The following is a 25,056-nucleotide window of genomic DNA, read 5'->3' on the forward strand; positions in this document are numbered from 1 at the left end:
CATATTTAACAAATAGAAAAATTATGCCTTTTCGTTTTGTTTTTAACTTTTCTTTTTTGAAATAAATTCACCCAAAAAAATTCTGCTTTATCTATCTTTATAACATCAACTGATTTCAATTTGTCAATTTTGAATAAAAACTATACAAATTTTAGGTAAAATTTTTCAGGATTAAAGTTTTGAAATAAAATTATTAACCATTTTATATTTCAATGTTACTGATTCCTAATTCTTATTCATTTATCCTTCAATTGTTCATTTATCCTTCAGTTTGTTCCCATCATATTTATATCTACTTTATAGGATATATTTTGTCTTTACTTTGTACAATCCTTATTTTCTATTTTATAGAAAATTTGAATACTTTCTAAATATCTGATTTTAAATAATATCAGGATGGGAATTTTATTCCAGAACTTATTCAAGGATTGATAGGGTAAAAGAGGTTAGTACTTCAAATTTTATTCCTGTAACCAGCAACTTATCCTTCTTACATAACCATGATTTCATCAAGCTAAATATTACTTGTGATCCAAGATTGAGTAATAAAAATTTAATACTATGCCATTCTAATTATTAATGCAAGACTTTGTGTCTTTTAATTTAAAGCTTAATGAAGCATTAAAATATCCAAAGATCCAAGTAAAAGAAAAATATATTCTTCTTAAATGTCCTTTGGTTCTCTCTGTGCTATAACTGAAGATAAAAACAAATATATCAGTTTGATAATCATTTTACATAAGAATAGTATTTAGATAATAACGAGAATAAGTAACTTTTAAAGAATTAGAATGTTCACTTGTTTTCAACCAGGAGAGTCCAAATTAATGCAAAAGATATTTGAATACAATGGCTTGAAATTGTTTTCCTTTTACTATAAGGATTTTCATAGTAGACCTGAAATTAATCTCAGTGGAATGATATAATCAAATATAGAGTGAGGGGATTGCCTGGTTGTCCAGTGGCTAGCACCGGATGCTTTCACTGCCATGGCCCACGTTCAATCCCTGACTGGGGAACTGAGATCCCACAAGCCATGTGGTATGGCAAAAAAAAAAAAAAAAATACTGATATCCAAGAACATTGACGATATAAATGTCAAGGCAAACAAATTTAGTATTAAAATACTTGTCTGAGATTAATTTAATTTTTAATACGTTAATAGACTGGGGTCCATTTGCAATCTAAGTGCCTCCTTTTGTAAATGGTTTTCTGAACAAAGATAAGCAACCTGTTTCTACATTAATATTTTACAAAATTTACTGTCTGTTCTACTCACTCCTTACTTATGTCTATGGTTGCCTAACAATCAGTATTCAAAAGACATTCATTAGTTTGGAGGTATATTTAAGTAGTTTAGGGTTTTAACTAAATCTAATCCTTAAGGATTCTTTTAATACTTCATTTCAGAAGGACCAAGAGGTGAAGCGCGATTACAAATGGAAAGTTTTAGAAATGAATAGAGACACGGAGGCAAAGAAATCAAGGATTTATCTTTAAAAATAAAGTCTTTAGGGAACTGGTATGAATATCAGATCCTGACATTAAGAGCACACCCTCTCTCAGCAGTGACGAGGTGAAACAGAAACTGATGCAAACGCAAAGGGAGCAGTGGATCTGCTCAGCTAGGACTGGATTTGAGCATATCTGGTTTTAGTGCTCACAACATCCTGCTGAGTTGACAATCGGGTTCAGAAATGAACTGCAGAGCCATCTGTTTAAGAAAGAAATACACTTTGTAAGGCATTGTTAGAGATTATTAAAAAAAAATTGTTAGTGTAATTTTTCCCCTGATGGGTTATTGTTTTGGTTGCAATTAGCACATCTAAAGAAAATAAATGCTGGAATATTTCTAATTTGGGGTAATTGTCAAAGGTTAGACATTTGAAACATGCCTGTTAGGACTACACAATGGACTTTTCATTGGGAATTATGATTCATCATCTACACAGAATCATAAGCAGAGAAAAGAAAGGAGGATACAGAGCAAGTTGACTATTTCAGCTTAGACTGCTAGGCTTTTTATTCTGGAGAGAGAATTGTTCCAATTACTCATGATTTCCTGCATGCTTCCAGGATATTAAAACAGGTGTACTACCAGTGATATCAATAAGAAAAACAAAATTTAAAAAAAGATACCCATCTTCCATGGATTTTCCTTCACATAGTTTTCTCTTTGTTTGCTCAATGTTTGGTTTTAAAGAACCACAGGATGCTCTTGAAGTCTTGCATGGTTGGAGACTCAGGTCACTTGCATTCATTTTATTCCAGCACAATTTTTAAGCTAATTTTAAAGGTCACATTTCTTCTGAAAACCTAAAGGTGATATTTCCTAAATAAACAAGAAAGATATAAATAAATAGGAGGTGGGTTTTTTCCTAGCTTTAAAGTAATGTTGTTTATATGTCACGCTGCTTTTATGTTATATGACAGGTCATAATTCAGGTCAATGTACTATCATTCAGGTTAACTTAAAATTTCTTCAGTACCCCAGCAAATAAAAATGCACATGGTCTTTGTTCTAACAAAAAAAGTCTTGCAGGAGCGATAGAGAGAATGCTTGGTTATGGTCTATGGGACAACAATCCATAATTTACTTTGCAGATGTCTGTGTAATTTAAGCAGCAGGCAGAACAACCACACAGTTGTAGCTGCTCTGGGGAAAGGATACCAAGAGCCTCATAAATCATGGTGAGGATTAAAAGCAATGAACATTCATCTTCTTAACCTCGTAAAGGCAATATTGGAAAGCAGAGGATTAGAACACAGAGAACACACAATCTTTATGCAGGGATAAAGGATGTCAGAGTTTTTAAGTCTTCTCTCAATTAGCATTGACCTGCCATTTGCAAGTCAGCAGAATATAATTTTAAAGTTGATTAAAAACAAGGTCCCTTCCACAACAAAATAATTTGAAATAGAGTAACTGATGAGATATATTTCGAGGGTATATTAAAAGTGGAGTCAACTTACGTGAAATGCTAATCATTTGCTTAGATTGAAACATGCTTCTTTTTGACAGTATATGGAAAATAACCTTAAAATACCCAGACCCAAATGATCTTCATGTGTAGTTAAACATGTTTAAATAGAGAAATGTCATGAGAAAATTGTAACTTTAGAATTGTCAAATGAAGCAGATGAAGACAGCTGGGTCTCTTCTATAACATTTAGTAAACAAATGGTGTGTTACTAATTGTTTATATTTGAAAAATTATTATAATCAAAGGCCTTTGGATACAAATGAGTAAACTGTGCACAGTAAAAGGTTTCATTTTTTGTTGAAGATCGAAACTTTAATCAAATTTTAAAGCTCTTGAAAGTACTAATTTGTTAATTTCCTCAATATTCTCTTAAATCAAGATCACTATACAACCGAACTTGGCAATTTTATAAAAACACCAGGATAGGGAAGAGAATTAAAAAAATCACTTTTCATGGATAATTTGAACTTATTAAAGAGATATAAATAGATTCCAGTTTCTGATTCCCTGGTTTAATATCAAATATCCTTTGGCAATAATTCTTGTAATGTAGCCAATACTTAATTATCTATTTGAGTTAAGGAAAGCTACAGTATTGCTGGGCTTTCCGGGTAGCTCAGCTGGTAAAGAGTATGCCTGCAATGCAGGAGACCCTGGTTGGATCCCTGGGTTGGGAAGATCCCCTGGAAGAGGGCATGGCAACCTACTCTAGTATTCTCACTTGGAGAATCCCATGGACAGAGGAGCCTGGAGAACTACAGTCCATGGGGTCTCAAAGAGTGGGACATGACTGAAACACTAGGCACAGCCCAGCACAGTGCTGCTAATCCAGAGTGGCTGATAATTAAAGTATATATAGATATATACACACACATGCATACATATATATACATATACATACACACACACACACATATATATACATATACATATATATATATATATATATATTTATGTTTATATTCAGCTTGAAATGTATTCTGTGTTCATATTGGAATGTGGCCTTTTGGAAAGTCACAACCACCCAGAGTTTGAAAACAACTGGTGTAACTAGCAGATCTTTCAATTTGGGCTACTTCCACCCTGGATGAACTCTCTTCTACACCCCATACTTGGGATAACAAAATTTCCTTCTATTTGGCACCCAATCCTATAATATTCTAATTTAGTTCAAATATCTTTTTAGCTACCAGTTTTCCATCCTCTGGAATGGTGATCAAGTACCACATGAATGATAAAACCCGGTGTAATGATTTTAGAATGAAATAACTTTATTGTATTATTAGTGCAGATTAGTGAAAGTTGCTCAGTTGTGTCTAACTATTTGTGACTATACAGTCCATGGGATTCTTCAGGCCAGAATACTGGAGTGGGTCGCTTTTCCCTTCTCCAGGAGATCTTCCCAACCCAGGGACTGAACCCAGGTTTCCTGCACTGCAGGTGGATTCTTTACCAACTGAGCCATTGTAGCTTACAGAGTGTGTGGAATGCTAACACAATCGCCATATCTCCGACTCATCCTCCTTCTTATGAATTCTATGCTAAATGTCAGTTCACCTAACTTCCATTTTTGAATGGATCCTGTTATCGTCATTCCAGATGTCAGTATAATAGTATACTAGTTCAAAGTGTGATATGAAATAAAAGTGAAAGTTGCTCAGTTGTGCCTAGCTCTTTGCGACCCCACAGACTATACCCCACTGGTCTGGAATTCACCAGGCCACAATACTGGATTGGGTAGCCTTTCCTTTCTCCAGGGGATTTTCCCAACCAGGGATGGAACCCAGGTCTCCTGCATTGCAGGCGGATTCTTTACCAGCTGAGCCATCAGGAAGCCCATATTGTGTTGTGTATCATTGCATTTAGTTGTTCTATTATCTGCTTTCTAAAAATATGCGCTGAATTTCCCAGGGCAAATTCAAGACAAGGAGGGCATAGAACTTCGAGACTCAACAGGCTTCTTTGTCATATAAACGAAACCTAGTAATATGATGTCAATGGGAGAAATTTATTGTATATTTTTATGCTAAAAATAGGATAAATCACGTTTGACTTCATACCATCTTCTCTTTAATCATAAAATTATAGGTCCCTGAGTTTGCTATAAACAAACTGCTATTTTAAAAGTGCAAATATTTGCATCTCTGTTTCAGTTCAGTTCAGTTGCTCAGTTGTGTCCAGCTCCTTGCAACCGCATGGATTGCAGCACACCAGGCTTCCCTGTCTATCACCAACTCCCGGATCTTACTTAAACTCATGTCCCTCGTGTCTGTGATGCCATCCAATGATCTCATCCTCTATCATCCCCTTCTCCTCCTTTCTTCAATCTTTCCCAACATCAGGGTATTTTTCAGAGTCAGTTCTTCACATCAGGTGGCCAAAGTATTAGAGTTTCAGCTTCAGCATCAGTCCTTCCAATGAATATTCAGGACTGATCTCTTTTAGGATTGACTGGTTTGATCTCCTTGCAATCCAAGGGACTCTTAAGCGTCTTCTCCAACACCACTGCTCAAAAGCATCGATTCTTCTGTGCTCAGCTTTCTTTATAGTCCAACTCTCACATCCATGCATGACCACTGGAAAAACCATAGCTTTGACTAAATGGACCTTTGTCAGCAAAGTAACGTCTCTGCTTTTTAATATGCTGTCTAGGTTGGTCATAGATTTTCTTCCAAGGAGCAAGCATGTTTTAATTTCAAGGCTGCAGTCACCATCTGCAGTGATTTTGGAGCCCAAAAATAAAGTCTGTCACTGTTTCCATTTTTTCCCCATCTATTTGCCATGAAGTGATGGGACCAGATGCCATGATCTTCATTTTTTGAATGCTGAGTTTTAAGCCAACTTTTTTACTTTTCTCTTTCAGTTTCATCAAGAGGCTCTTTAGTTTCTCTTCACTTTCTGCTATAAGGGTGGTGTCATCTGCATATCTGAAGTTATTGTTATATCTCCCGGCAAACTTGATTCCAGCTTGGGCTTCATCCAGGCCAGCATTTTTCTTGATGTATTCTGCATATAAGTTAAATAGGCAGGGGGACGATATACAGCCTTGACATACTCCTTTCCCAATTTGGAACCAGTTTGTTGTTCCATGTCTGGTTCTAACTGTTGCTTCTTGACCTGCATACAGATTTCTCAGGAAATATGCACCTCTGTTTACATATCAAAATTAATTTGAAATTATGATTAAATACAGAGCATGGACTAGAGGGGAAATATATTATATATTGAATGTATTATAATATTTTTAAACTATTTTTTATATTTCAAACATGTATGTGAAGTGGGTGACATATAGATAAAGATTAATTCACTTTTCCTCTTTATTTTTTCCTTAATAATCTTCTCCCTAGTTACATAAAGCATCAAGTGCTTGGTACAGAGGGGAGATAAATTATCAATTTACAGATTAATTTACTCAATAATAGTATTGAAAGCAATTTTTATGTTACTTTGTGTTAAGAACTATCTCTGGGTAGTGTATATATATGTGAAAGGTATCATTAAAGTTTTTCATGTTGGAGCTTACATTTTAGTGAAAAGAGTACAAGAAAACAAATTATATAATATGTAAGTCATATTTAAAATAGATGATTGATCATCTGTTTAATCAACTTATAGAAAATGAGAAATGTGATGCTGAAAATCAACTGAGAAGTGTGAAGGAGGAAGTTTCTGTGTTGTAGGGAAAATAGTATCTTGAAATACTGAAAAACACGTTTAAGAGAAAATCTTACCAATAAAATAACGTTTGGAGAAACTTGAGAGAAATGTGGAGGTAACCATGAACATATTTAAAGAACAGCGTTTCAAAGTCAACTACACATCTCAAGGTGACAAGGTGAGAGCTACTTGATACTCCTGATAAATCCACCTGGTGGAAGCTCTAGAGGGAGTGGAGAAGGAATGCAGGAAGTGAGCTCTGTTAGAAGGTGGGCCTTACTGGCAAGGCAAGAGCTTTGCTTTTTACTCTGAGGGATCCCAGAAGGCTTTTGATAGACCTAATCAAAGCTGGGCCATGATGCATTTTATTTTTTAAGGGAACTCCTCTGGCTGAGGCACTATAGAGGGATAGCCCAGGAATCAGGGTGACTCACTTAAGGTGAGTACCTTAACACAGATGTGCAGTGATTGGAGCTGGAAACTAGGATACCTGTGTGCGTGCTAAGTTGCTTCTGTCATGTCCAACTCTGTGTTCCCCCATGGACTGTAGACTGCCAGGCTCTTCTCCATGGGATTCTCCAGGCAAGAATACTGGGGTGGGTTGCCATGCCCTCCTCCAAGGGATCTTCTCCACCCAGGGATTGAACCCATGTCTGCTGCAGCTTCTGCATTGCAGGTGGATTCTTTACCCCTGAGCCGCTGGGGAAGTCCAGTAACAGGGATAGAGTAGACCAAAGTGTTAGAAGGAGGAAGATTAAGACTAGATTTTTGCTCAGTGTTCTGGGCGCTTGAGAAAATGCTTGTACAAGGTGGACACCCCTGCAGCCCCAGGAGAATGATGAGGCTAAAGCAACATGGTTAATGGGGGAAGGGCCTGACTGAGCTGAGAAGAATAGATATCATATTTATTAGCTGAAAGCAAATCAACAAGATATAAAAAAATAAACTCTGGGAAGCTAGACTCAACATATGTGAGCAGATGCCAGTCACCCAACAGGGCAGCTTCACCACTGTTCTATGACACTCTTTTTCCTCCCAACTCTACATCACATGAGTCCCTTCAATCTTAAATACAAGCCCAGAGAGAGCTATGCAAGACTGAACAATATTTCAAAGACCCTGATATATATTTTCTCAAACTGCTTAAATTTTTAGACCTAGCCAAATTGTAAACTGGAGATGGGGTTTTGCATGAGAAAAGTCATATCAGTTCTGAAAACAGAGGCACATAATACTGCAAATATAATCCATGTTTGCAATTCATGGTACCATGAAAACAATACTTATGACAGGTAACTTCTGATCACAGGGGGTCCTTGGCTAAAACTAATCTTAAGTAATATACAATATTTGAATGTTTAATAAGTGCCCTTGGTGAAAATATAGGTATATAAAATGAACAATATGGACTTTTTATAGTATATGTAGGTAGATATGGGTACAGGGGCTTTTCAAACTTATTTACTATATGCCTTAGTAATGGAATTACCTTATGATATGCCTCAAAGGAGAGTTATATCCTTGGATCTCACAAATATTTAGTTCTTAGAAGATCAGAGCAAGGTGAGAACATAGGAAAGATTATAATTTATATTTATAATAAATTTGAGGGACCTAAATGATTAGTTTATAATCAGGACACAGAATAACTCCTTCCAACTCTTTAAAAGTCTGTGTTTAGCTTTGGTACTTAGAGTGGAAAACCATATGAGCTGCTTGACTAATTTCCACTAATGTCATGCTCTGCCTTCTGTAGAGACTTCACAGTACCCAAGTGATAAAGTTGTTATCAAAACACTTTAAGCAGTTCTAGTGGCCTGGCAGTAATGTCCAGTGTTTCACATTCAGTGATCAATATCCTCTATCAACATTTCTTGATAATACCTCTTGTATCTGTGTGTGTAGGGTTTTTGTGTATGTGTGTTTGTGCTTAGTTGTGTTGAACTCTTTGCAACTCCATGGACTGTACCCACCAGACTCCTCTGTATATGGAATTTTCCAGGCAGGAATATTGGGGTAGGTTGATATTTCCTACTTCAAGGGATCTTCCAAACTCAAGAAATGAACCCACATCTCCTGTGTCTCCTGCATTGCAGGTTGATTCTTTATCTGCTGAGCCATCTGGGAAGCTTCTTTATTTGTAGACTCGGGCAAACTGAGTTTCACTGATTTTTTTTTTTTTTTTTTTTTTTGAGAATTGACTTACTCTGAAAGTGAAAGTTTCAGTTGCTTGGTTGTGTCCAACTTTTTGCAACCCCATGGACTGTAGCCCACCAGACTTCACTGTGCATGGGATTCTCCAGGCAAGAATATTGGAGTGGGTAGCCAGTCCCTTCTCGAGGGTATCTCCCTGACCCAAGAATCGAACCAACCCTGCTCTCCTGCATTGTAGTGGTGCTAGTGGTAAAGTATCCACCTGCTAATGCAGAGAGAGGTGGGTTTGATCCCTGGGTTGGAAAGATCCCCTGGATTAGGAAATGGCAACCAACTCTAGTATTCTTGCTTGGAAAATTCCACAGAGAAACCCGGTGAGCTACAGTTGATCTGACCACAGAGAGCTGGACACAACTGAGTGACTAAGCATAGCACAATGAGTTCCTTTATGGCTTTTTGTCTTATTCTGATTGCACCTTGGGATTTCTGCATCTTCTGATCCTACAGCCTTACTTGGTGTGGCCCTCTGTTCTCAATTCCTTATAAGAGCACAGCTGTCTCACAAATCTTACTTCTTATAGCTAATCATGCTGCTGGAATGATGGGGAGATGTAGATGACTTAAGTCTAATATAAATTTGTCTTTAAGCCTTCTTGGATTCTTATGCCATTTTATTCTCATGCAAATGGAGACATGCTTGTGGTTCATGGATCAAACCAAAAAAAAAAAAGAAAAAGTCATACACATTTCAAACTACCAAGAAAAGATTATAATAATGTGGCATAGGCCAAAATAAATATACATTATGTTTCAACACTTTTCCCAGAGCATGCAATTCAAAGTCAAAGCCCACATGTTTATGTCTTCAAACGTGAAACGCATCATTCATTATATGGCTAACAAAGTCGTGTCTACTCCATTGGGCCATTTAGCATTGCCTGTATAGTTTGCGTTCCTGTAGTTCAATATTTTCAATTTTACATCAAATTGTAGAAGGTAAGGCATAGACTTTCTGCTAGATTCTCTGTATTTGAATCCAGATAGCCATTTATTAGTAGTATGACTTTGGAAATTTTATTTTACCACTCATGCATCATTTCTTTCTATAATGTAGAATACTATAGGTCTAAGAAGAGTATTATGTCTCATAAGGTAGTTATAAAGGTTGTGTGCAGTTATATTTGTATACAGTTCTTGTAAATAGTTTGAACCATGTCCACTGTGTGGTAAATCAATTCAAGTCATTATTAATAAAGAGGCTACGTTTTGGTTTCCTCTTGTCCTCTGGAACTTGGAGAGAACAGAATACGCTCTTCTGTGTCTCTCTGATGCCAGAAATCATTTGTCTCCCTTCATTTCAGCATAGCCACCTATCACTGTTGATATTTTAGACGCTGCATACCAAGTTGCTTCAATTGTGTCTGACTCTCTGCTACCCTATGGACCAAAGCCCACCAGGCTCCTCTGTCCCCATGGACAGTAGCCTGCCAAGGTCCTCTGTCCGTGGGGTTCATCAGGAAAAAAAATACTGGAGTGGGTTGCTATGCCCTCCTCCAGGGGATCTTCCCAACCCGGGGACTGAACCCGTATCTTTTATGTCTCCTGCATTGGCAGGAGGGTTCTTTACCAACTAGCATCACCTTGGAAGCCCATGTGTGTATACATAGATGTATGTATCTGTGTGTGTGTGTGTTTATCACCCAACTTGTCAGACTCTTTATATAATAGCAAGACTTTACTGTCATATGGAGTTTGTTATTTAAAATATGAGCAGACACAAGATCTTTGGAAATAATAAATTATTTGTGCATAACACAGAGAGCCCTACAGCCTTGTTAGTTTAATTAATATCTACAAAATATAACCTCTTTTTCTAGCTTTTAGTAATTAATTTCCACATGTGAATAACCTACTGACAGAATCAATGTTCAAAGATCCTTCATGAGCAATTTAAGGAAATGTTTCCACAAAGAGCAGCAGGCTGCTCTAAGTTTTTGCTGCATATGACAAGACAGATGGAGAAATTCATTTTTTTAAGCATGATATTTATTCCATGTTTCTCTGTTGTTTGAAATCCATTCTTCCTCTTGCCCCTAAGGGATGCTTGTCTTCTTAGCATATCTTTGAAACTAGATAGAAAGCATATGTTCTGTGTGTCTCTTGGATTCGACAGAAGAGGTGAAATACAGGATAGGTTCTTCATTGATTGTGCAAATGGGAATTTCCTTTTTGCAACCTGTATTCTTTCCATAGTGCACGATGCTGTGTTGAGGCCTTCTGATAGTTTAATTATCATCGCATTTCATTTCGCAATAAGCTGTGACTCCTTAAAGCTAGAGAATATTGAAGTTTAGCATAAATGTCTCTGGGGGTATACTTATGCCTTAAATTATCCAACCTTATTGCAGCACACTCTTTGTGTTTCCACAGCAGCAACAGGCAATTCTAGTGATAAATTTATCCTGACCTTATATATCTCGTGGTCTGGTTTTGATTTTGTAGCTTTATTTAGAGCCTCTCTGTGCTAAACCATATAGCTACAAAGCTTTGTTTCTCAGCTACAGTGTTGTCATTGCTCAGTTGTGGGACTTTCATCTGCTCAGACTCTGCCCAAATCATCTCTCCTCTCCTGTCCACTGACATACCCCGGTCCTCTCACTCTGGACCACCTCACTGCTCACCCCAAGGACATCAATTACTGTGTTTTTTTCCCCTCATCTCTAGAATCTGTCAGATTCATTTTGTGACCATCTCATCATTTGGTTTGCAGGTGTGCTTAGGTGCTCAGTTGTGTCCGACTCTTTGTGACCCCAACAGCAATAGTCCTCCAGCCTCCTCTGCCCAAGGAATTTTCTAGGCAAGAATGCTAGAGTACCATTTCTTTCTCCATGGGATCTTTCCAACCCAGGGGTAGAACTCATGTCTCCTGAATTGGCAGGTGGATTCTTTACAACTGAGCCACTGGAGTCCCTATCCTATTGGTTTATAGGTTGTTTAAGTTTTAGTGTCTGATATTAAATTGCAGATTTCAAAGTCCCTGACTGTATGTTGGGTCCAATGGCTCTTTCCCAGTCCAATATATTTCCCTTGCACTGACCTTCCTTCAATCACTCAGTCTTACCTCCCACTTCAGAGGATCTAAATATTTTTCTGTATATAAAAGAACAAATTTATCCCCTCCCATCCATAATTACATGGCAAAATTTTACTCAGCTACATCATCTCTAAGGATACTTATTCAGGGAAAAAATAGATTTGAAAAGGGGTGCATCTAGTGATTTAGATAAAATGAGCCTAAATTCTAAGCAGCACTTACACTGCATTAAATGTTCAGCTCATAATTTGAGTTCGAGATGATCATCGTCAGTGATTCTAGGGGCCTAGAAAATTTAGATATGATTCTAAAGTATATGAAGTATGCTGTTGCACTTTATGTGGGTTCAAAACATTTAATCATATTAAATTAGCCATTTTATGTCACTGCCAGGCAATGAAATGATGAAGATAGCAGTGATTGCTTGTCACAATACACCTAAAACTATGTTGTTGAAGGTTGTATTATCATGGTGGTTCACTCCAATCAACTAGTATAAATTGAGAGTTCAATTAAAGATAACAAAAGTCAATATGTTAAGCATAAAGTTAATTTTTATGCAGAGTACACTTTAAAATATGGTAGGGTAAGAGTTTCAGGTACTCTCTTACTTCCTGGGATGAGATTTGGAATACTATCAAAGGAATGGTCTGCCCTAGGCTTTTCTCCTTTGGGTACAGTAAAGAGACCAAGGAAAAGGTGTCCTGCTGACACCAGAGCAAAACCATCTTAGTCATGATCACTGATCAAGAATCCAGCACAGCATGGTTAGCTGCAGGAACACGATACTTTCAGTGCAAACCAAGTTTCCAGAAACTGTGATGGAAGAGTTGGCTGAGACAGGTGCCCTCCTGCCAGATGTACACTGGGTGTATCCAAGCATCATTGTCCTTTTTCTTTCGTTCTGCATAACTTGGTTCCCAGTTGAATTCTTAGAATTCTTAGCTGAATTCTTAGTTGATCTTATCTCATTAGCAGAAAATAAACCACTTAAAGTTCTAGCTTTTGAAGAATCAGGAAAATAGAATTTTACTTTCCAGAACCTGCCAGACTTAAAGCAACAATTGAAAGAATTTGGATGCTAGCTGCTCAGTGAAGCAACAGACCATTGTTAAATACTGCTATTTAGTGTGAAACAATATTTTTTTTCAAATATTAAGTTGAACTATTCACAACTTATGCTTTTGAAGAGTAAAAGATGAGTGGATATTGGCATTCTTATTACTTATATGTATGCATATGAATGGCCCTGATAATAAGAATTAAAAGAAACACTGGTTATTGACAATGTTAATAGACCATTGGATAAAGGTAATAACTGTTAATTTAAAAATATAAATATTCACAGCCTAAAAGTTGAGAATTATGTTTTGCTTGGTGGGAATGTTTAAGACTTCAAGCCCAGGAAACAGCATCTGCAGTAACCCTGAGATAACTGCTCCAAGGAGGTGAGGGGGAGCCAGGTTATATAGAAGTTTTGCAACAAAGGGCATGTAGTCAGGACATCAAAATATGATTGCTAACTAAAGAAAACCAAATATCTCAAGTTAAGGAATTTAGGACTTTTCTATGTATGAGAATATGCAAGGGTCTGTGTTCACTGAATCATTCCTTTGATCTGCATCTCAGCTATCTGGGGCCAGTATCCTTCGTTTTCACATCCTGAGTTTCCTCAGTGCTCACTGTGGGAAGTGGCTTCAGTCCCTGGCTGCTCGATGGCAGGTATTCTTTTTTTTTTTTTTGAGTTCTCTCAGCGCTCACTGGCTTACATTGGAGGCTGAAATAACTGATGACTGTGACGTACTTTGTTTACTAATATGGCAGGAAGCAGTCATTTCTCACAAACCATTGGATAAGGATGCTATTTAAAAGTTTTAATATTCATACATTTTGAATTTATACTCTGAACACATAAACTATTGCCATTAAATAAAAGAATATTCACAATGATCAAATCATATTTGTATCTTGATTTCCTTCTTTTCACCTTGTTGGTGAAGGAGGGAACTTTGCCCCAGGGTTATGGCGGTGGCTGAAGGCAGAACACCCGACACTGGACAGGAGCTGAGGCTGACAGCAGGTTATTAGTCCCTTATACTGACGGCCTGGGGCAGGGGGAAGCCATGTGGGAGCCGCAGTTGAGAGGGAGCTGCTTTTGAGAAGAATGAATGGGCAAGGGCTGTGGCAGGCAGGTTTCAGAATGACAAGGGGATGAGATGAACTCTGGTTCCTGTAGGTGGATGCGATTGGCTTATGTGAACAAGCCTTCAGGCTGTCAGGCTGTCAGACTTAGCCCCCTTCGAGGAAATCAGGCACTTTGCTGGTCTCCATGACTAGGGGGTGCTGTTTAACCAGGGATTTATCCGTAGGAATACAGTAGGGAGGAGCACTTGCCATTAGGGCATTCGGGGCCCTTGAGGTTTTTCCCAGATGCCAACGCATACATAATAATATCAGGACTTAAGTCTGGGCTTCTCACACATGTGATATGTTTACACATTACCTAATAGGAACATAAGGGGAGGATGACTGTGACATCTTCAGTTTTTAATAGGAAGCAAATTTATCATTATTAACAAAATAATTTCAGATTTTTCATATAGGGCATTTTTAACATTGCTCCAATTTTTCAATTTCAATTTAAATTAACTAACATTGGGACTTCCCTGGCAGTCCAGTGGTTAAGACACCAGGCTTCCACTGAAGGAGGTATGGGAATTAATTAATTATCATTAAATAAACTTTAAAATTTGGTTCCTCAGTTGTACTAGCTGCATTTTACATGCTTAATGATGCATGCACATGGTTAATGACTGCTGTATAGACTACCATTTTAGATGAAGATATAGATATTTAAAAAGTTAAGTTTTAGCCTAGAGTTTTAGCTTAGAAAGAAAGCAGAGATTACAACCTGGTTCTAATCTTGCTGAAAGCTTGAGATCTTTATATTTCTTCTTTTGAATGATAGAGCTAGCTGAACTTGAGATGCAGAAATAGATGTGAAAGTGAAAGTGTTAGTCGCTCAGTCACGTCCAACTCTTTGCAACTCCATGGACTGTAGCCCGCCAGGCTCCTCAGTCCATGGAATTCTCCAGGTAAGAATACTGGAGTGGGTTGCTATTTCCTTCTCCAGGGGATCTTCCTAACTCAGGGATCGAACCCAGGTTTCCTGCATTGCAGGTGGATTCTTTACCATCTGAGCCACCAGAGAAGCACACGTAGATACCTCCCTACAAAAGAAGATGCTACAGGAAACACATTCATGTTTGGAGGTCCAAATGAAAATTACAAAAAAAAAAAAAAATAGTTTAAATGAATGGAGACATTGAATCTTTTCTACCTAACTTGAAAACTTTATTCTAATTTCAATGATAACAGCAACTTTGAAGTAATATATGCTCCCTAAAATTTAAACTTGTTCTCATTGCCAAGTACAGTGTCTAGTATATATTCATGTATGCATGAGTAAGATTTATTTTGTGTATACATCTACTGATTTATTCATTTATTTGACAATTTTCCCTGATTCATTCCAAGTGCCGATTTGATTGCCTTGGGCTAATGTTGAACAAACCTGATATTTTTCTGCTTTTCTGGAGTTTACAGTGTAACTGAATGTGACAGAAAATCAAGAAGTGAGTTATTAATTTATAAGAAATGATTAGAGTTTAGTAAAGCTAAAGATCCCCTGGAGAAGGGAATGGCTACCCACTCCACTATTCTTGCCTGGAGAATTCCTGGGACAGAGGAATCTGGCACACTACTGTCCATGGGATCTCAAAGAGTTGAACATGACTGAGCGGCTAACACTTTTACTTTGGGTCTTCACTTGTGGCTTAGATGGTAAAGAATCTCCCTGCTGTACAAGAGACCTGGGTTCAATCCCTGGATCAGAAGTTCCCCTGGAAAGGGGAATGGCTACCCACTCCAGTATTCTTACCTGGAGAATCCCATGGACAGAAGAGTCTGGTGGGCTACAGTCCACGGGGTGGCAAAGAATCAGACATGACTAATCCATTTTTTTTCCCCCATAAAGTACAATGACGTCAAGCAAGCAAGTTGGTGTATTAGGAAGACACTAGGAGTTCACTTTTGATGGGTGCTCGGAGAAACTATCTCTTAGGTGAAATCATTAAGCCAGATGCGAATGACCAAGTGGGATCTATGATGTGCCTAGATGTAGGAAGAGTTTACTAGGCCAAAGCAAGAAATAGTGTAAACGTCCCCAGAGGAACACTTGGCAAATGTGAGGGACAAAAGAAAACGCCAGTGTGGCCAGATTGAGTAAACATTGTGACTGAGTGAGAGGATAAAGTCCAGGAAATTGTCAGGAGCAAGATATTGCAGGTCTTGTTGGCCATGATGAGGAGCATAGATTTTCTGTTGTGATCACTGGTCATGACAACATATTAAACAAATGAATAATATGACAAAACAGAAAATGGGTGGTACCTTCTGGGGAGAGCAGAACAGGAAGTGCTCATTTACAGTGCAAGAATACAGAAATGATGACATGACATCCTGGAAGAGCTAGGCACTGAGACAGACCTTGAAGAATGAGTGGTATTTGTGACAAATAAATCAGAACCAAAAGTGTATGATCTATCTGTAGCTTGTAAAATATTCAGAGTGATATAGAATAGTCATTGTTCCTGGTCATCTTTCTCTGTTCACATATTCATGATTTTACCCCAAAAGTGGAATCTAAGTTGGGAAATAGTTAATGAGTATCTTTGTTGTATCCTGGTATTATTTAACTCTGCTGTAATGTATGTGAATGAAGAATGTGACAGGAGTTATGTAATGGTTTCAGCATTAGGAAAATCCACATTTTTTCCCGGTATATGTAAAAATGAATGGGGCTTTAAAATGATTAAATTGAATAAGCACAGATACCTCAAAGATCAGAAGTACATTTTCTCAGCTTGATGTCTTAAGTGGCTATTGCTTCATTTGTATGATGGGAATCTTCAATCTTAAAAACAATAAATTTTCCAAAGTCATATATTAACATAGCAAGACAAACCATTAGAAGCAGCATCTTGCTTTTGTTAGATTAGAAAACATTTATTGTCAGGTGCACAGAAATCATCAGTGAGAATGTTATGGCAGAAATTTAAAGAACTTTCATTAAAGAAAAGATTTTCTTCTAAAAGAAAGTGCATAATGGTAGAAAAATAAAAAAGTGAAAGAAGTTTTTGGAGATAGAAAATTATCTACAACAGGAGAGCTGCATGCCTTTTAAGTATGATGTTTGTCTATAAAGAAGTCTGGGAAGATAATTTCTATGTCCTGTTGTCATCTTCACTCGATGTCTGTAATAGAGCACTTGCCCAGCTCCTTCTCTTTTGCATCTCCTACACACTGAATTCTGCAGGTAAGAGAGAAATATTCATCATGGGCCTGCTGTATCTGCTTCTGCAAGACAGTTTCTTGGTCATAACTTACAATAATCAGGAATACTATCTGTTGTGGACTGAATTTTGTCCTCCTCCAAAATTCACATTCTGAAGTTCTAACTCCTACTACTTTAGGGTATGACTGAAGTAAGGTCCTTAAAAGGGTAATTAAATTATTTAGGTTGGTGCAACTGACTGCTACTTCTTCAAGCATCTTGACAACTTTTTGCAGGGAAAACACTTCCACAACCAGCAGGAGGCAGAAAAGACTTTTCAAGAGTTTGTCAAATCCCAAAGCATGTATTTTTACACGACAGGAATAAACAAACTTATTTCTTGTTGACAAAAATGTGTTGATTATAATTGTTCCTATTTTGATTAATAGAGGTGTGTTTTGAGCCTAATTACAATGATTTAGAATTCATGGTCCGAAACTGCAATTACTTTTTCACCAAGCAATGAGGTTATACATGCTCAGTCATTCAGTCATGTCTGAATCTTTGCAATCCCATGGACTGTTTCCCACAAGGCTCCTCTGTCCATGGAATTTTCCAGAAAGAATACTGTAGTAGGTTGCCATTTCCTCCTCTAGGGGATCTTCCCGACTCAGGGATGGACCCCACATCTCCTGCACTGCAGGCAGATTCTGTACTGCTGAGCCACAGGGAAGCCAAAAATTATTAGAATGGACCCTAATTCAATATGAAAGTCATGAAAGAATACTTTTGGACACAGAAAAAGAGAGATGGTATGAAGACACAGGGATAATACATCCATTGACAAGCCAAGGAAAGAGATCTGGATCTTCTCTCATGGTCCTCAGAAGGAAACAACCATACTGACTATCTGGAACTTCCAGCCTTCAGAACTAGGAAACAATGAATTTCTGCTGTCTAAGGAGATCCAACCAGTCCATTCTGAAGGAGATCAGCCTGGGATTTCTTTGGAAAGAATGATGCTAAAGCTGAAACTCCAGTACTTTGGCCACCTCATGCGAAGAGTTGACTCATTGGAAAAGACTCTGATGCTGGGAGGGATTGGGGGCAGGAGGAGAAGGGGACGACAGAGGATGAGATGGCTGGATGGCACCACTGACTCAATGGACGTGAGCCTGGGTGAACTCCAGGAGTTGGTGATGGACAGGGAGGCCAGGCGTGCTGCGATTCATGGGGTCACAAAGAGTCGGACACGACTGAGCGACTGAACTGAACTGAACTGAAGCCACCTCCTGTGATACGCTGTAAAGCAGCACTCATAAAGTAATACACTAGCCCCATGAACTTCTCTAAGTCATGATAATGCTTTGTCTATTTCAGTGGAAATCAGGTCACTTTATATGTCAGAGAAGAAAACTAGGATTAAAGAGAGCTGTGCTTCCACTTCCCCAGCCCACAGCACCAATCTTAAACAGATTTGCTGGTTCTCTACAAAACCTCTAAGTTGTATAATCAAAGGTATTATGTCCGTCTTACATTTTTGCTATAAAAAAGAAAAACTCTTTACTTATACAGGAAATGATGTTAATAGTAGCTAGTAGTTTGTAAGATTCATTTAAATATTTGTATTTAGTAGAAAAAAGCTGACAAGCTCAGCTCATCCCCACATTTTTAAAAGATTGCTGATTAAGGAAATTCCAAAACTGAGAAATCTGAAGAGTACTATATCTCTCTCCTTTTCGTCTATGGATTTTCTGTCCTTGAGGAACAAGCAGTAGATATTTATTAGGGCTTTCTTTCTTGATTATCCTGTTCTCTGACATATATCCTCATCTGAGAAGTCTTGTTAGGCAGGAACTTCTTGGTTTGATTAACACATTACTATTCAATACAATAATGTCAAAGCAGTGCTCCATGGAATCTAGACAAAACGAGTTGCTTTGAATCTGAGGCAGCACAATTGGGATCATCAGGAAAGGACTGCAAAGAAATGATATGAGAGAATAAATATTAAATTTATATAGTATATATCTTCCCATAATTGCAGCCAACTTTGACTTAAAATTGGGAAAGTGAATAAAGAATATAGCCTTACACCACCTTAATAAGAGTATCAGTTCTTCGAGGATGAAAATAATTTTTCTAGGTATAATAAAGGAAAAGGAAAACCAATGTATTTGTTGTTATTGTTTCAGCCTTTAACATTTTGCTAATTATGTTAAATGATAACATAATTTAAAAGCATACCTTTTGTATCTCAATAGGCAAACCCAATATATCAAAGAACAGTATGAAAATAGGAATTGACATACTTTTCATGAAAGTGTTTCACTGCACACAAGTCATCATAAAGTAGTCTAAAAATAAAGACTTTACAGTTGTAACCATTACACTGATACTTGCACAATTAAAGACTTTGATAAAATCGTGTCCAAATGAAATTTAAACTCCTTAACATTATTTTGTGGTCATATATTCAATATCCAAATTTTAACCACATTTTTTTCAGTAATATAGTTATTTTAATTCTAATGTCTATTAAGTGAACCAAAAAAAAAAAAAAGAGAGAGAGAGAGAACACCTTGATAACTCTATTATCAAATGGCTTTTCTTTTTAAGATTTAACAGAAAACAGTACTGTTTTAGTAGTACCCAGGGTTTATTTTAATCAGGCGTGATAATATATGCAGAATCAGAAATCGCTGCATTGAAAATGGTTATTATAGTTTCCTAGAAACAGGAGACATAGACATTATGCAGAGTCACACAGGGAAGCACCTGGGTAGATCAGAAGGTGAGGGAGAGTTGTAGGACGAGAGAACATACACGGAAACACTGCGGTTTTGGTGGGAAGTAGTGGATGAGATAGGGCAAGTAGATTTCAGATTGGCTAGTTTGAGTCCTTTCAGTCGGCTCTGAGGTATAAAGGCTGTCCTTAGTTGTCTGGTGCCTGATCCTGTGTCGATAATGGCCCAAAATTTGGAATCCCTAAAGAGAAGATGGCAAGAAGTGTAGGATCTGGATTGGTTGGCTTGCATGTAAAAGATGTACTTCTTTTTTATTGATTATTTTTTATTTGAGTGTGGTTGCTTTACAATGTTATATTAGCTTCTGTTGTTGTTTAGTCATTAAGTCGGGTTCGATACTTTTGCAGCCCTATGGACTGTAATCCACCAGGCTCCTCTGTCCATGGGATTCTCTAGAATAGAGTGGGTTGCCATTTCCTCATCTAGGGGATCTTTCTGACCCAAGGATCAAATCCACATCTTGCGCTTTGGCAGGCGGGTTTTTTACCACTAAGCTCCCAGGGAAGACTTTGTTAGCATCTGTTGTTGTTGTTCAGACACTAAGTTGTGTCTGACTCTGCGAGTAGAAGTGTTAGCTTCTGGTGTACAGCAAAATGAATCAGCCATACATATACATACATCTTCTCTCTTTTGGATTTCCCTCTCATTTAGGACACTCAGTTCAGTTCAGTCGCTCAGTCGTGTCCAACTCTTTGTGACTCCATGAATTGCAGCACGCCAGGCCTCCCTGTCCATCACTAACTCCAGGAGTTCACCCAAACTCATGTCCATCGAGTCGATGACGCCATCCAGTCATTTCATCCTCTGTCATTCCCTTCTCCTCCTGCCTCCAATCCCTCCCAGCATCAGAGTCTTTTCCAACGAGTCAACTCTTCGCTGGAGTGCATTAAGTAGAGTTCCCTGTGCTATGCAGTATGTTCCCATCAGTTATCTATTTTATTCTTGGTATCAAGAGTATATGTGTGTGGATTGACACATATACACTATTGGAAGATGTACTTCTAGTGAGTTATTTGCTATTCTTAGAAAGAAGATAACTCTGTGAGGGGCAACCCTACTGAGTTAGCAAGAGCCCTTTATATCAAAGCATCATGTAGAAAATGATGTAGAAAATAAAAGTCATATGTTACAAGCTGTACTCCCTTGATTTCGTGTACAAAAAAATGTGATTTTTGAATCTGTGTTTTTATGTAGTATAGTTTCTACACTAGAAAAGTCAAAACGTTAAAATAATGGTAAGGTAAATTGATTCAAGTGGAATGTTTCTTTAATTTTTTGCTCTGTTAGCCATTAAAGTCCTTCTATTTGTGATTTAAATGACTAAGTCATTTTTGCTTCATAATTTAAAAGTAGTGAAGGAAAAACAGACAAAGAATATTGTCAGAGTTTGTTTGAAGACTTACTTAGCTGTCATTTCTAGTAGTTTTCTACATTAGGTATGTCAGACCATGTTAAATCTGAACACTACACCAGTATGTTCCCTTGTTACAAAGTGCTTTCCTCTGAGTTACATCATTCCTGATTTTAGAACATATTACATGATTTTTGCTTTTGCCATTAATACTTTACAGTGATGGATGTTGTATCAAAATAAGTTATTGAAAACAATTGGCATTTATATTACCAGACATTCCTGTTAAGTGAAATGAATATGATGGATTTATATAACCAGTGAAGCATATAATTCTGGTAAATGCTAAAATTTAGTATCGAAGATTCCATGCCAAAATTACATGCTGTTCCCAGATGCTCACACAAAGTCCTATGTTTCTGCAAAGTGCTGGTGTGTATGGTGGTAGTGCTCAGTTGTTCAGTTATGTCCATCTCTTTGCGACCCATGGACTGTAGCCTGCCAGGCTCCTCTGTCCACGGGACTCTCCAGGCAAGAATACAGGAGTAGGCTGCTATTGAACCTGTGTTTCTTGTGTCTCCTGAATTGGCAGGCAGATTTTTTACCACTGTGCCAGCTGGGAAACCTGTTTGCTTGTATATGTATATGTGTGTGTGTGTGTGTATATATATATATATATATATATATGTATATGTCTATATATGTATATGTATATATATATACATATACAAGCAAACAGATAAGTATGTATATGTGTATGTATGTATATATATATATATATATATATATATATATATATGAAAGTGAAAGTCGCTCAGTTGTGTCTCTGACTTTTTGTGACCCCATGGACTGGTATTCTCCAGGCCAGAATACTGGAATGGGTAGGCATTCCTTTCTCCAGGGGATCTTTAAAACCTAGGGATAGAACCCAGGTCTCCCACATTGCAGGTGGATTCTTTACCAGCTGAGCCACCAGAGAATATATATTGATTTATTTCATACAACAGGAATGTCTGGTAATATAAATGTCAATTGTTTTAATAACTTACTTTGATACATCTATCACTGTAAAGTATTATATATATATAATTACATATATACATTTCTTCAATATTGTATCTGATTTTTAACCATTTACTAAAGAAGAATAGACATTTTTTAAGACTTTTATCTCTATGGTATATCACTGAGATTTCCACAACTCCAAGATGCAACATTAAGGTTGTTTGGTTTAGCGTTATAGTTTTCTTTTTCTTCCTGTTGACCATTTAATGCATTTCCTTGTATTTGTTACTCTCTGTGTCCTTCAGTTTCATTTTCTTCCATCTGGCAGCAGAATTACACTGATTTCTTTTATTTGATTCAGGTCATCTTTGCTTTTTTCTTCTATCTTTCCTTGTCAGTCTATGTGATTTATGTAGACAGTGCTTATATAGAAGTGTTTTTCTGTTGTTGCTGTTGTTGCTGTTTTTCTAAACTCAATCTGGAAAGCACATGAAGAGATAATAGCAGTCTGTGGGTGAAGATTTTTATGTATAGGGACACTGTACTAAAGGAACTAGTGGAGGGGAAGAGAGGAGATGATTTCATGGACTATCACTAAGGCTAGGGTGACATGAAGTCATAAGGGAGAAGAATGAGATCATGGGATGAAGCAGAAAGGCAGGTCTGGCTCGGGTGACCCACAGAGGAGGTCTGATAAGAAGAAGCAGGCATGCGCAGCAGCTGAGGGAAGCTAGTAGTAGACAGCACTCTACCTCCTGTGCTGGTGCTTCTGTTTGTCTCTTAAAGCTCCCCAGGCCATTGTGGGAGATATTAGACAAGAAGTACCTGAACTTTTTGCCACTCTTGGGTTGTATATCTTTGTTGTGCTGGTATTCTCTTAGTGAAGGCTACCCAGGGTAATTCTTTAGCCAGGTTCAATGGTAAAGAATCCCCAGCCAATGCAGGAGATGCAGGTTTGATCCATGGGTACAGAAGATCCCCTGGTGAAAGAAACAGCAACCCACTCCAGTATTTCGTCTGGAAAATCCCATGGACAGAGGAATATGGTGGGCTGCAGTTCCTGGGGTTGCAAAAAAAGTTGGACAGGACTTAGCGACTAAACAACAACAATAAAACCTGTTAGTGAAACACTTCTTGACAAAAATATTACCTACCAGTAGAGGGCTTCCCTGATAGCTCAGTTGATAAAGAATCCACTTGCAGTGCAGGAGACCCAGGTTTGATTCCTGGGTCGGGAAGATCCCCTGGAGAAGGGATAGGCTACCTACTCTAGTATTCTTGGGCTTCCCTTGTGGCTCAACTACTAAAGCATGCACCTGCAATGTGGGAGACCTGGGTTCAATCCCTGGGTTGGGAAGATCCACTGGAGAAGGGAAAGACTACCACTCCAATATTCTGGCCTGGACAGTCCATGGGTTTACACAAAGCACTGGTCAGATATTTAGCAAATTTTCCGGCAGGCTATGAAGGGGATTCCTTGGCACGTTTTTCCCACTGCTTTTCCCTTCTGTCCTTCAGCTGTCTCCCGGGACTCAAGCCCGGCCAAAACTAAAGAAACAATCAAAACCACTATGAGGTACCATTTCACACCAGTCAGAATGGCTGCGATCCAAAAGTCTACAAATAATAAATGCTGGAGAGGCTGTGGAGAAAAGGGAACCCTCTTACACTGTTGGTGGGAATGCAAGCTAGTACAGCCACTATGGAGAACAGTGTGGAGATTCCTTAAAAAACTGGAAATAGAACTGCCTTATGATCCAGCAATCCCACTGCTGGGCATACACACTGAGGAAACCAGAAGAGAAAGAGACACGTGTACCCCAATGTTCATCACAGCACTGTTTATAATAGCCAGGACATGGAAGCAACCTAGATGTCCATCAGCAGATGAATGGATAAGAAAGCAGTGGTCCATATACACAATGGAGTATTACTCAGCCATTAAAAAGAATACATTTGAATCAGTTCTAATGACGTGGATGAAACTGGAACCTATTATACAGAGTGAAGTAAGCCAGAAGGAAAAACACCAATACAGTATACTAACGCATATATATGGAATTTAGAAAGATGGTAACGATAACCCTGTATACGAGACAGCAAAAGAGACACTGATGTATAGAACAGTCTTATGGACTCTGTGGGAGAGGGAGAGGGTGGGAAGATTTGGGAGAATGGCATTGAAACATGTAAAATATCATGTATGAAACGAGATGCCAGTCCAGGTTCAATGCACGATGCTGGATGCTTGGGGCTGGTGCACTGGGACGACCCAGAGGGATGGTATTGGGAGGGAGGAGGGAGGAGGGTTCAGGATGGGGAACACATGTATACCTGTGGTGGATTCATTTTGATATTTGGCAAAACTAATACAATTATGTAAAGTTTAAAAATAAAATAAAATTAATTAAAAAAAAATAAAGGAAAATAAGAAAAAAAAAGAAAGAAGAAAAAAAAAAAAAAAAAAACTCAGGCTCTGATGTCTCATTGCAAAAATGCATTGAGAGACAAAGCGATAAGAGGTGGATTTGTTAGGATCCAGAGAGAAGCCACTCTTCAGGGTGTGAACCATTGCCGAGGGCAAGGGCTGGGGCCATGGTATTAGGCCTGGCTAGGTTTCATTTTAGCGGCCTGTGAAGTGGTAACTAGTCCATTTTGTGGTCTTT

The 25,056-nt window shown here is 38.0% G+C and overlaps 1 protein-coding gene across 4 annotated transcripts in view; it reads left to right on the forward strand.

The window, feature by feature from the left end:
* Positions 1–25,056, forward strand: part of CDH12 (cadherin 12) — a 1,193,543-nt gene that overhangs the window by 369,746 nt on the left and 798,741 nt on the right. The window lies entirely within an intron of this gene.

This window comes from Bos javanicus, chromosome 20 (assembly GCF_032452875.1).
Source record: "Bos javanicus breed banteng chromosome 20, ARS-OSU_banteng_1.0, whole genome shotgun sequence".
Lineage (NCBI taxonomy): Eukaryota > Metazoa > Chordata > Mammalia > Artiodactyla > Bovidae > Bos > Bos javanicus.